General features: G+C 40.9%; 1 protein-coding gene across 1 annotated transcript in view; it reads left to right on the forward strand.

Moving 5' to 3' along the window:
* The first annotated feature begins 1,911 nt into the window (after positions 1–1,911).
* The window catches only part of Cttnbp2nl (CTTNBP2 N-terminal like), a 50,861-nt gene continuing 39,534 nt past the window's right edge, over positions 1,912–13,238 (forward strand). The window contains exon 1 of the mRNA XM_013024757.1: positions 1,912–1,981. The gene's annotated coding sequence lies outside the window, so the exon portion shown is untranslated. The remainder of the gene's footprint in view (positions 1,982–13,238) is intronic.

The raw sequence follows: 13,238 nt of genomic DNA on the forward strand, positions 1-13,238 counted from the left end.
TGTCTGTGAAGATTAGGATTAATGTATTCAAAGTAATACATGGGGCTGGGGATTTGTCTTAGTGGTGGAGTGCTTGCCTAGCATGCATGAAGCCCTGGGTTCAATTCCTCAGCACCACATAAACAGAAAAAGCTGGAAGTGGTGCTGTGGCTCAAGTGGTAGAGTGCTAGCCTTAATCAAAAGAAGCTCAAAGACAGTGTCCAGTCCCTGAGTTCAAGCCCCAGGACTGGCAAAAAAAAAAAAAAAGTAACACATTACATGTGCATTATAAACATTTGCCCTCCATGTATTTATCATATTTTATTTAAAAGCTATGTGGTGTTTGTGAATTTAGGGAAGCCCAGCCTGTGGGAAAAGAAACCAGAAGCACTGGCCTCAGGTAAGGATCCAGCTTGAGATACATCTTCATTCTGCATTATTTGGTCCTGGCTACTGTTTGCTATCACCCAAAAAATTGTCAGGAAGGCATTTCTTTTATCCAACTGTTCTTTTACAAACATAGGAGTCCCACATGTTAATGGAGTCAAGCTCCCCGCAAAAGTCCCTCAACTGGCATGCATAATGTAGACAAATTTGTTATTTTGTGGGTGCCAGTCCTGGGGCTTGAACTCAGGGCCTGAACACTGTCCTTGAGCTTCTTTTGCTCAATACAGCACTCTATCACTTGAGCGACAGAGCCCACTTCTGGCTTTTTCTGCATATGGGGTACTGAGGAATTGAACCCACAGCTTCAAGTGTGCGAGGCAAGCATGCTACCACTAAGCCACATTCCCAGCCCAAATTTGTAAATTCTTTAATGTGCCACTTCTGAGACTTGAACTCAGGTTTTTATTTTTTCTCTCAAGGCTAGTGCTCTACCATTTGAACCATAGCTCCGCTTCTAATTTTTTTGGTGTTTAATTGGAGATAAGACTTTCCTGCCCAACCTAGCTTGGAACTGTGATCCTCAGATTGGGATCCTCCGAAGAAGCTAAATAGCCACTGGAGGTCCAGGTTACAAATGTGTGTGTGTGTGTGTGTGTGTGTGTGTGTGTGTGTGTGTACTGGGTCTTGAACTCAGGACCTGGTGCTCTCCCTTCGCTTTTTCACTCAAGGATGGTGCTCTACCACTTGAATCATACCTCATCTCCAAGTTTTGGCTGGTTAACTGAAGGTAAGAGTCTCGCAGTTTCCAGCCTGGATTGGCTTCAAACGGTGATCCTCAGCCCCCAGCCTCCAGAGCTGGTAGGATTACAGGGCTGAGCCCCCAGTGGCTGGCAATTGTAGTATTTGATTTCTGCCTGGAGGGTAGGTTCACAGGGTCTAGGCCCTCCAGGATGCTGTTCTGTTTCTGCCCCTGGGGCTGCAGGGCAGGCCTCCCCCTCTCCGCAGGAAGTGCACAGTGGATGTCTCCAGGAGCTGCTCCATTTGCGCCTTTGCTTCCCGCCCCACACCTACAAGCAGATTCAGGAAAAAGGGGGCGCAAGGAAGTCAGGTTACCAAGCTCCCGGCAGCTACGTCGAAAGCAGACACCCAAACTCTATTTATTGGCATTTTTAAATAAAAATCCTAGTCAGGCAGGTCACCAGAAGTCCGCCATCCCTAAGCTTATGAAGTCAGTAAGCCTCGGACCACACGCCCGGGCCCATAACCTCCAAGGAGACGGAAAGTTGCAGAGGCTGGGTCAAGTGTGCAAGCCCACCTTCGAGCCTCGGCCGCAGGAGGGCGCTTCCCCCGGAAGTGACGCAAACTCAATCCCAGCCTGGCTCTCTCCAAACAAAAGGGATCCTGAGGCTCCGGGAGGAGCCTGAATGACATTGGAGAAGCCCCGCCTCCTGTCGGTACGGATTGGTGCCGGCACCGCCGAGACGAGTCAATGATTGGCCCTGGTGAATGTCAATGCTGCCGCCGGCGGCTGAGGGGGCGGGGCCTCGAGAGGCTGTGGATGGGGAGCGGGTTGGCGGAGGCGGCTTGGGAGCGGATCCCCGAGAACCACGGAAAGGTAGGAGCCGCTGGCGGTGGCTACAAGACCGGGGTTTCGAGAGAAAAATAGCCGGGGCGTGAGCGGCGATACCCTCCCGCCATCGTTCTGGCGGCCGCCGAGCCGGTCCCCGAGGGGGCGGGGCCGTCTCCTCCCCCACGGTGATCCCCGCGGAGTCGGCTCCGCATCCTTCGGGGTCCTTGCCGCAGTTCATTGTCCCCCGCCCGACCCCAGCTCCTCGGCGGCGGCTCCCCTGCCGCCGCTGCCCGCTCCCCGGCGCCTCGGCCTCGGCGGAGGGCAGACGGGTTCCCGTTCTCCCCACCGCCGCATTTTGTACCCCGGGGAGGCACCCCTCCCTACACCTGCCCTGCTCGCTGGGCTGGGACAGAGCTAGATTTTTCCACACGATAAGACGAGCGTTAGTGTTTGGGGTGTGTGTAAGTGTGTAAAAGGAGGGATGGGGCGAAGCAAAAATCCACAGACCCGACGTAAGCCGGCACCTTCTCCTGGCGAGACGGGCCCCTCCTCCGCCGCCTCCCCGCCCCCACGCCTTGATGCCCGGCCTCGCTCCCGCGGACCCCCCCCCCCGGCCCTCCGGGCTCCGGGGCGCGGGGGTCCGAGCTGCCTGACCTCGGGACTTTGCCTACTCCGGAGGAGGGAGAAATCGCCAACCGCCCCTCTCTTCTCACCCTTTGTACCTTCTCATTTCTACCGATTCCTGATGAGAATCCAGGTTCGGAAGGCTGTGGGCGTTTGTTTGTGTTTTTAGGTTTGAGTTTTCGTTTTGCCTCTGCTTTTCACCCCATTTCTTCTCCTCGGAACTTTAGGCAAAGCTGTCCTCGTGTTCCGCGGTGAGGTGGGTGTGTTGGATTCCTGCAGTTGGCCTGGTGTGGATAGAAATGAAGCCCATCTTGCTTGGCAGTCAATGAATAACAGCATGTTTTTCCTATGAACGCGTGTAGCGAAGTAAATAACCTTCTATTGAGAATCTGTACCTCATCCTTTGGGGTGGGATGGTCTGTTGCTGGAGGAGATGGCAGTTAACCTTGAAGGTGTACTGCGGCTGGTTGAAACAAAAGGCAGGAACTGTTGGAAGAAAATTCAGGTTCGTTTGGCTAGGTTTATGATTAAGCTGGTCCTGTGGCCTTTGGTTGGAACGGTAGCCTAGCCCCTCTTTATAGTTACCCCCAGGGAAACTAATAAATATTGGTAATAGGAATAAATAACATTAATTAATTTTAAACACCACTTGTCATCTATGAAGATTTGCAGTATGAAAATAAGAACAAGCTTTAAATCTTTGAATAAAGGCATGGCTAAACTCTAGCTATTCATGTGTATGACTTAAAAAAAAGTCTCGGTTATGTATTCATAAGTATTTTGTTAAATTAGCCTTAGTATTGATTTTTGACCTAGTGTTGAAGTCATTGAACCCCAGTAAACGGTCTGTTGCTAGCATTTAATGACCTATCCCTAGTATTAAAATTTGCCATCTTTTTTAGCTTTGTTTCTTTAGCTTTTAACCTCAAGTCTTATCTCATTACTGTTTATAACCAAAGCTGATAGCTTTGAGATGCAGAGAGTTAGGATCACAGAGGTGATTGTAGTGGCTGTTGTCTTTTACCTTCCTGATTATACTTCCTAAAGATAGACTTCCTGGAGGTAACTATTTTTGAATAGTTAGGGGCCAGGGTTTGGAGCCACTGTGTACTCGCATATATACTACTCAGTGATTGTTTCCAGATCTCTACTGAGGAGGCACAAAGAAGAAACTGGTCTCTGTAGCACACAAAGTTTATTGCCATATGAGGGTAAGACATGGGCCCCCAGGAACAGCCGAAAAATCTAAAAGCAGAACAGGAAATCCCCAAAAGATATATCCTATTACATGAGCGGAGAACAAAAAATAAACTGAGGTAAGGACTAAGGAAACCAAAGTAGTGGTGGATTGCAAGGGCTCTCATAAACAGAGAAGCAAAAGCAACTGATGTTCTTTGATTATGTGGCACAGTAAGCAGGATCTGTTTGATACACCTTTTTTTGGATCTTGGAAATGTTTTTTTCTAACTTTCTTAATGTGTTTCTGGTCATGTTTGATGAAGAAAAGCATTGTATGCACAGGGTTTTTATGTATCCAGTCAACATCTCTCATGAAGTTTGAGATGTCATGAATCCCTGCCTATGAAACCAAAGTATCTTAAGTGACTAAAAAACTAAAATTTTCTATAAGAAAATACCTGCTGCTTAGATAATACCATTTTGCTGTCATGAATTTGAACCAGACTTACAAACATCAATAGTAGTTATTTTAGGGTTTAATATTTCTAAGAGTTTGACCTGATAGGAATAAAGTAAATTTAGAAGACCATACTAGGAACTGTTGATTTTTGTTTTAGTTTCTGAGTGTTTGGTTTTTACACACTACTGATCTACTTTGGATTTTGACTATTTGTATGTGCTAGTCCTGAGACTCAGGTCCAGGGCACTATCCTGAGTTGTTGTTTTTTTTTTTTTTTTCCGTTCCTTATGACTAATATTCTACCACTTGAACCACAGTTCCACTTCTGGTCTTTTTGCTCATTAGAGATAGAGTCTGGTGACTTTCCTGCTTGAGCTGGCTTTGATCCATGATTCTCACATCTCAGCCTTCTGAGTAGCCAGTATAGACATGAGCCACCAGCCCCTGGCTGGAATTTTTTAAATGTATTTTTAGTTGCTTTTATACTTTGCTCTTTTGTTCTTCTTCTGTGTTAAAGATTGAACCCAGGTCCACTTATCTGGTAGGCAGGCAAATGCTCTTAACACTGAGCCACAACCCTAATTCTGAATCTGTGCTTTTAAGGTAATACTACATACAGAATTGGACTCCTAACAGTAATCATACAGACTGATAAAGACTGATTTGCTATAATGTACAGTATTTGTGTTTTGTCAGAACCACATTTACAAATGTGCTACCAGTTAAATTGCTGTACAGAGTTTGAGTTCTTGACTTTGGGGAATGAAGTAGAATGGTGTTTCTCAGGGTTGAGATTGAACTGGTGTTTAGTGGCATGAGATTAAAAACAGAAACTTTTTTCTGAGAGGAAATTTGTCCAGTGTATAACAGTTGACCCCCCAGAAATGACCCTATTTTTGTTGTTTGCTTATTTATTTAGACAGTTACCTGGGTTTGAACTCAGGACCTTAATCCTGCAGGCTCTATCACTTGAGCCACACTGCTAGCTTTTCTTTCTTTCTCTTTCTTTTCTCCCTCCCTTCCACTCTCCCTCCACCAGGATTTTCAGCCTGTTTGTAGAGGCCACTATTAATTCCTGCATGTTTTCAGCTGGTAACTAAAAACCAAGTTCCAACTTTCAGTTCAAAGCTTTTGAGTGAGAAAATGATTTATCACAAAGGTATATAGAGTGTGGTTATTTAAAGCACAGACTTCAAATCTCTACTACCTTTTTTCACCTTGCCACCCTGCAGGGCAAGAACACAGCTTTCTAACTTCATTAGACCTTGTTGTTATTGTTGTTGTTTTCATCCGTAAGGTAGAAATAGCTTAGAGGACCATTTGTTTTAAAGGATTGCATATATTCAGACACTTAAAGTGTCTGAATATATGTAACGTAACACTCAATGTTTGATAGTATTTATTATTACTTTTTTTATTTCCAGTCCTGGGGCTTGAATTCAGGGCCTGGGCACTGTCCCTGAGCTTCTTTTGCTTAGGGCTAGCAGTCTACCACTTGAGCCACAGTGTCACTTCTGGCTTTTTCTATGTATGTGGTACTGAGGAATCCAAGCCAGGGCTTCATGTATGCTAGGCAAGTACTCTACCACTAAGTCACATTCCCGGCCCATAGATTTATTATTTTCATAGTTATTAGCACTTGCTATATGCGTTAAAGAAATTAGTGCTGTGTTAAATTAGTAAGTGCTGTATTCCCAGCACTGAAGCACGATTGAGAATTCAAGGCCAGCTTGGGTCAGCCTGTGTATTTGTGTGTGAAAAAGAAGGGGAGGGAGAGGAGAAAAAGATAAGGAGGGGCAGAAAGAAGAGATGTAATATGCTACTACTTTAGCATTTTAGCTAAAGGTGAAGTCGTGTCTGATTATAGTTTGACTTACCAATATATAACTAAAGCATCTAAGTTAAATGAAACAAAGCTTGCCTATTTCATGATTTTCAAACATTTGAGTCAAAGATTCTTAGGAGTTGTGTGTATGTGTGTGTGTGTGTTAGAGTATATGTGTTTAACAATTTTGTTATATAAATTACATTTCTAGAATTTTTTTTTGCCTGAGGGAAAAGAAAAGCAAAGGACAGAGCCAGCTGATGATGTCCTATTTCTGAATTACCAGCTATTCCACTCTCTGTTGTATGCTGACACCCTAAATATCAGTACATAGTCTTGATTGCTTTACAGGGTTGTACCTTCTTTGTGATTTAGGGGATTTTCTTGTTTAACTTTTGTTCAAGTGACTGTTGTCAAAAAGTAAAGTGCAATTAATTACCGGGACAACCTGCTGAGATGAGAAGAAATTATGGATAGGGGAGTTAAGAGTGAAGGTGAGGGATGGTTAGGACAGGGGTTTATAGAATGAATACAGAACTTCAAACAGGCATTGTAGAAGAGAATAATATGGTTCCTCCCTGCCAAGTATATTTAAACTGTACTTCAGATTCAAAGCCAAAACTTCTATTCTCAATGTGTCCTTTGCTACTGGCTGAATCCCTTTCTAGAACCACAAATAATGTTATCCTTAATTGTTACTGAGTTTAAAGACCAGAACCTATAAGTGCTTGTAAGCTTAGTAGAATCTGGACAGGATAAATGGGGGAATACAAGATAATGGGGGTTGCAGACAAGAAAGGACTCCTGGTCCTGAGCCTCAAGAGCATCTGCGTAGATTCTGCCTGTAGAGCTGTGGGAAAAGGCTATGTTGAAATGTGCTGGTTGGGAAGGGGGATTGTTACCATAGAAAGGTGAGAGCCAGAGAAGAGCAGAGAAGAAAAGCAGGATAAATTGTTTTAAGAAGAGGTAGGAATTGAAAGATACAAAAGAGAAGAATGAAGGAAAACTGGTAAGTGGAAGGAAAAAGAGAAAAGCCCTGGCTTACTTGAGAGAGGTTGTACTTTACAGCTAATTATGCCAATTTCCTTTTTCTGTTATACTAGGTGCTAAAAGTAACAATATTTGATGACCAAAATGTGGTCTGGTCTAGTGTATTATACTAGCTTTATCATATTGTTTCTAGTCCTTAAATTGAAGACACAGAGAAGTTTTTTAGTTCTTTTTTCTTTTGTGGTGGCGATAGGGGTTGAACTCAAGGTCTTGTTTTTACTAGGCACAAATTCTGCCACTTGAGCTATGCTCTGCCCCCAGCCTTTTCTTTCCTTATTTTGAAGATAAGGTTTTGTGTTTACACTTGGGCTGGGCTGAATCCTCCTATTTACTCTTTTCATGTTATTAAGATGGCAGATGCATGTCACCATTGCTGAGCTGTTGTTTGAAATTGGGGTCTTTTTTTTTTTTTGGCATGGACTGGCCTCTAAACATTATCCTTCCAATTTCTGCCTCCTCTTAATCCGGGATTATTGGCATGAGCCACTGCAGCTGGCTGAGATTTTCTTTAAAAGGCTCCAACTCCAAAGACTTATTCACTTCTAAGCCCTTGGCCCTTACCTCACTAGCTGTCTCTCACTTGCTCCTCTTGGGGGTTTAATTACTTCTCATTCAGCATGTCTCACATCACAGTCATCATTTCCCCCAATAAGTTCCTTTTCTATAACATCTGTTTCTGTGGATGGCATCATCAGTCTGTCTAGTCATCCAGTCTCAAAACTTGAGCTAATCTAGTCTTATTTTTCCTCTTAACCTTCCTGAATGAATTCAGTCATTAGATTATTATAAGTAAATTCTTTCTGTACAGTGTGTTTTGCATCTGTCTTATCCATTCTTACTGCCACCATTCTGTTTTACACATTTTGCCTTACACCAATCTATATCTTTTAATTGTTCTTTCTGCTTCATTTCTCTTCTGTCAAATTAGTTACTGTTATCTGAGCCATAACTCTCCTAAAACTGTTTTGGTGTATCATTTTGAACCAAGATCTGCTAGGTGCTTAGTGTTTTCAAGTTGAATAGATGGAGTAGTTGTCCAGAGTAGTTTGGAGTTTTGTGACATAGAAAACAGATGTGTCAATTCCTTAGCACCACATAAACAAAAAGGGCTGGAAGTGGCACAGTGGCTCAAGTGGTAGAGCACTGGCCTTGGGCAAAAGCAGCTCATGGACAGCGCCCAGGCCCTGAGTTCAAGCCCCAGGACCGGCAAAAAAAGAAGAAAACAGGTATGTTAGGGCTATAGTGCTGTAGCTTAGTGGTAGAGCACTTGCTTAGTATGCCTGAGGTCCTGGGTTTGATTCCCAACACTGCAAAAAGAAAAAGAAATATGTAAGATGAACTGATAAAACAATGTGATAACTGCTCCTGACTTACAAATATGGATACATACCCAGTGTGCATTTAATTTGATATAAAAGCCATAAAATTTTTAGAAGAATCTACTTTCAGTTATTTACAAGTTGAAATTGTGACTCGATTAAATTTTGTAAAAAGTTGGAGCAAAGACATGCTTCTCATTTACATTGCCTAAGGCACAAAAGGCTAGTGTGCTTTTTTTTTTTTTTTTTTTTTTGGTGGGGGAGGAAGATGTGCTTACCTTTTCCCAAATAATGTGACATATCATTAGTTTGGACATGTGTTGAACACGTCCCTACACTGATTTTTTCATGAACTAGCCAGGCCATCTCCTCCTCCCAGTAGCAGATGAACCTGCCAAATCAGAAGGAGTAAATTTGTTTTTATTCGTAAATTAGACACTGTGATAGACAGTGATGCTCCTTTGGTGGAGAGACAACTTTATTATACTTCCAGATGAAATTAAATGGGTGTTTATCAAGGATCAGAAATGAGATAGCTGACTAGTCACAGTCAGTCACTAACTCATTTAAACCATCCAAGCTCTTAGTATTTATTGTTACCACTATTTTACAGGTGCACACCTAAAGCTTAGAGATTATTTGGATCCAGGAACTATATGAAGTAGTAGAACTAGGATAGAAACCTGGACCTTTCAGACTCCCAAATCCATGTCAAATATACTGTGTCTCTGGAAAATTATTGTTCCTGAAAATCTTGGATCAAGAACAATGGCAATGTTTGTTGGTAACATTCAACTGATAACAAATTGTTAAAGTTTTTTTTTAATCAGATTGGCAAAACTACATCACCTGTTATATATTACCTGTTATATATTTGTTAGAAGCTTTTGATAGGTACTTTTACTATTTTATGGTTAATTTCCATGATACTCAACTGTGGAGTTTCTTCCTAGTTTGGTATCCCAGTGGAGCCCATGACTTCAACCTACATTATTAGCATTTGAAGGGTTTCTTACATCCAGACTGCCTCTAGAATTGTGGCTCATGAATCATTTTATTGAAAATAAAATGTTATTGTTCCTTCTTTGTTGTGGCTTTATTTCCAAAAAACAAAATTTTAGGGGCTTGATAGATAGAATATGGACAGTTGAAGCCACTTTATAATTTAAAGCTAACTAACAAATGTTGAAATAATTTGAACTTATTAGTATGCTGTATTAGAAGATAATTTTTTACTTCTAAGAAATGTGAAACTTATTTTGTTTTGCCAGTCCTGGGGCTTGAACTCAGGGTCTGATGCTGTCTCTGAGCTTCTTTTGCTCAAGGCTAACATTCTACCACTTGAGCCACAGTGCCACTTCTGTTTTTTTTTTGTTTATGTGATAATGGGGAATTGAACCCAGGGCTTCATGTGTGCTTGGCAACCACTCTACTACTAAGCCACATTCCCAGCCCTCGTTTTTTTTCTTAATAGTTCAACTCATTCGTGTTTGGTCTTACACATATTCTCAGTGAGAATTTTGGAAACATATCTCCTGGTAGACAGATCTGTTTTTAATAGCTTTGTACTAATGTCCTTGTGAAGGGAGAGATGTTTAAATGTTTGTTTATGAGAAGACTACTTCCTTCTCTTCAATATTCATATAAATTTTGCTGGCACCATACAATGAAAACAATGTGAGAAAGAAGTGTGTACTAGGGCACAGAGAGGATGGGTGAGGCTTAAAATAAAGCAAAACAAAAACTTGATACTTGTCACGGTATCTCAGAAAGTAGATTAAACTGAATCTTAAAAAACAAGACAAACATGTTGAGTACTGAACCTATATAGAGTAAGTTCTGTAATTACATATTCATTACTGGTTTGTAAGTTGTGAATGCTGGATTAGATTATTTCTGAGGTCCCTTCTACCTTTTCCAATCACATTTTAGCTGTCTTGTTATGTCACACTATTCCTAAAGCTGATAAAATGAGATCAGCCTTCAGTTGCAGCTACTGAGGAAACCTTTGGAGGAGTTGTCAATTTACCTGGGTTCAAATCCCATTCTACTATGTACTAGTAATGAGACCTTAATCAAGTTTTTTAGCCTGTGTCTCAGCTTGGTTGGCTCTTAAGTGAGGATGGTAGTAATGACAAATTTGTTGATTATGACAGTACCTAAGGTGGTTTTTGTGAGAATTAGCCATATTTAGAATACTGCTTGGCATACAATAATTTTTAGTTAAATAAATATTTTTCTTTTCCATTACTAATACTATTATTGTTTTTTTCTTGGAAAATTATGTTATAGAAATGTGGTGATTAATGCTCTCATTACTCACTTTTGTATTGTGCATAAATCCAGAAAGTCTAATATCCTAGAATCTGCTTTAAATAGAATATGGTATATTTGTGTGTGTGTGTGTGTGTGTGTGTGTGCGCGCACACACACACACACACACACACACGCAAGGAAGTCCTGGGACTTGAACTCAGGTCCTGAGTACTGTTCCTGAACTTTTTAGCTCAAGTCTGGCACACTCTATCACTTGAACCACTGCTCCACTTCCAGCTTTTTTGGTGCTTAATTGGATATAAAGTCTCTAGAGCTTCCTGCCTAGGTTGGCTTTGAACTGCAGCCCTCAGCAGCTTCCTGAGTAGCTAGGATTGCATAAACCACTGACACCAAGTATTGCATATTTGAATAAAGTACTACAGTATTATAAATATTAACCTTGAACATTAGCATAACTGCAGAGCTGGTCTTTTGAAACCTGCTTCCCACTGTAATCTTGATTGCCACCACTGTAATTTCTTCGTAAGTGTACTGTTCCTATTTCAGAATTGCACAAAGTATCCTTCCTCAAAGGATCCTGAAAATCAGTCTCTAAAAATCTGTCCAAACCATTCTGCTTTATATAATGTTGTCTATAAAAAGATGATAAGCCAAGACATTCTGAGAAATTAGATGTTGTGGTGCTCATGGTAAGGCAAGGCTTAGATCTAGTTTTAATGTTCTTTAAAGTAATAAAGTAATCTGGGTGCTGGTGGTTTACACCTATAATCCTATCTACTCAATCTGAGGATACTCAATCTGAGGATCATGGTTCAAAGCCAGCCCAGGCAGGAAAGTCTGTGAGACTCTTATCTCCAGAAAGCCAGAAGTAAAGCTGTGGCTTAAAGTGGTAGAGTGCAGCTTCGAGCAAAATTGCTCAGGGACAGTACTCAGGCACTGAGTTCAAGCCCCACAACCAACCCTCAACCCTCAATCTCCCTCCCCCCCCCAAAAAAAAAGAGGTAATGAAGTGGTAAGCGAAATAAATTATCTTGCTTAGTTGTGGATTTTAAATACAACAGAAAAGGTGGCTTAAATAACAGACATGTATTTTCTTACAGTCTTTTCTTAAATTTTGTACAGAAATCTAAGACCAATATGTTGATGGGGTTGGTTGTGGTTTTGTTTTTGTTTTAGTTTTTCCAAGACTTTTGTCCTTGGCTTATAGAAAACTTTCCCCTGTATCTTCTCATTGTTTTACCCTGACCCAGATTTCCTGTTAAAAGTTCTCCAGTCATATTGAACTGGGGCCTACTGTAATGAGTTCATTTCAACCTAATTTCTTCTTAAAGACGTTTTTCTCCAAATTCAGTCACCTAATGGTATTAGAAATTAGGATGTCAACCTAAGAATTTGGGAGCTGAGCTGGGCACCTGTGGCTCATACTTGTATTCTTGGTTATTGAGGAGACTGAGATATGGAGGATTATAGTTTCAAGCCAGCCTGCACAGAAAAGCCTTGGCGACACCATCTCTAAATTCACTAACAAAAAGCTAGGCTAGAGGTGTGGCTCAAGTGGAGCAAGTAAGCTGAGCAAGTGTTCCGCCTAGTTTGAACTGGTTACCAGCAAAAAAAATAGTCTAGTATTTTCTTTTACCTTCCTAACGAAGAAAAAGCTTGATTTAAAATATCAGTAATGAAGCTTATATTGCTTAACAAAGGATTCTGTAAAGTAAAATTGATTTTTACTTTGACTTTTGTAAATAACAGTAGACAAGTTTATTTTTTTGTTTTTGAAATAGGTCTCCCTATGTAACCCTTGTCTTGAACACTCAGTCCTCTTGTGTGTTGAAATAAAAGTCCATACCACTGCACTCAGTTTTAAGGTATGTTTTCTTGGTGAGAAAAATCATTCCCTAAAATCATGTTTAGTCCCCTAGTCTTACTCTTAAAATGCCAGGAGAGGAGAAAGGGACCATTTTAGAGTATTGTTACTGTTTCATCCCCAAAGCATGAAAAATCCTTCTGAAAACTGAAATGACAGGAGATGGGGAATCTTAACTCTTTTCAGACAGTTAGGGTAGTGAGTGTATCAACACTTCTATCTTCTGATACAGGTTGGATACATTTTTAAAAATAATAATGCATTTTATCCATATTTAGATTTAGTATTTATAAATGTGATTTTTCATTTATTATCCTACATACACTGAGTTTTTAAGACCATGTATTAGTGGAAAGCTGTCAGAAGCATTGTCTAAATTGTTGTTTTACAGTCAGAGTTGTAAGAAGTAACTGATCCATGTTTGGGGTTTGCTTATATGTATGTGAAAATTTTTGCATAAATGGAACAAATTTGCTTTTCATCTTTGCTTCTGTTTACTAATACTAAAAACTTACTGAATAGCCTGAATTATGAGTTAGTTGTAGCCAAAGTATAAATTGCTTGTTTGATATCTAAGTTTGTAATAGTGATTTTTAATTCAGTTTTGCTAGAATAATCTAGTAAAGTGAATTTTAAGACTATGGATTGATTTTTGTATAGTTTTTTTGAGTTTTGAGGAACCACCTAAGGCTCCTAAAAATGTT

Source organism: Dipodomys ordii, unplaced genomic scaffold (assembly GCF_000151885.1).
Source record: "Dipodomys ordii isolate 6190 unplaced genomic scaffold, Dord_2.0 Scaffold78, whole genome shotgun sequence".
Lineage (NCBI taxonomy): Eukaryota > Metazoa > Chordata > Mammalia > Rodentia > Heteromyidae > Dipodomys > Dipodomys ordii.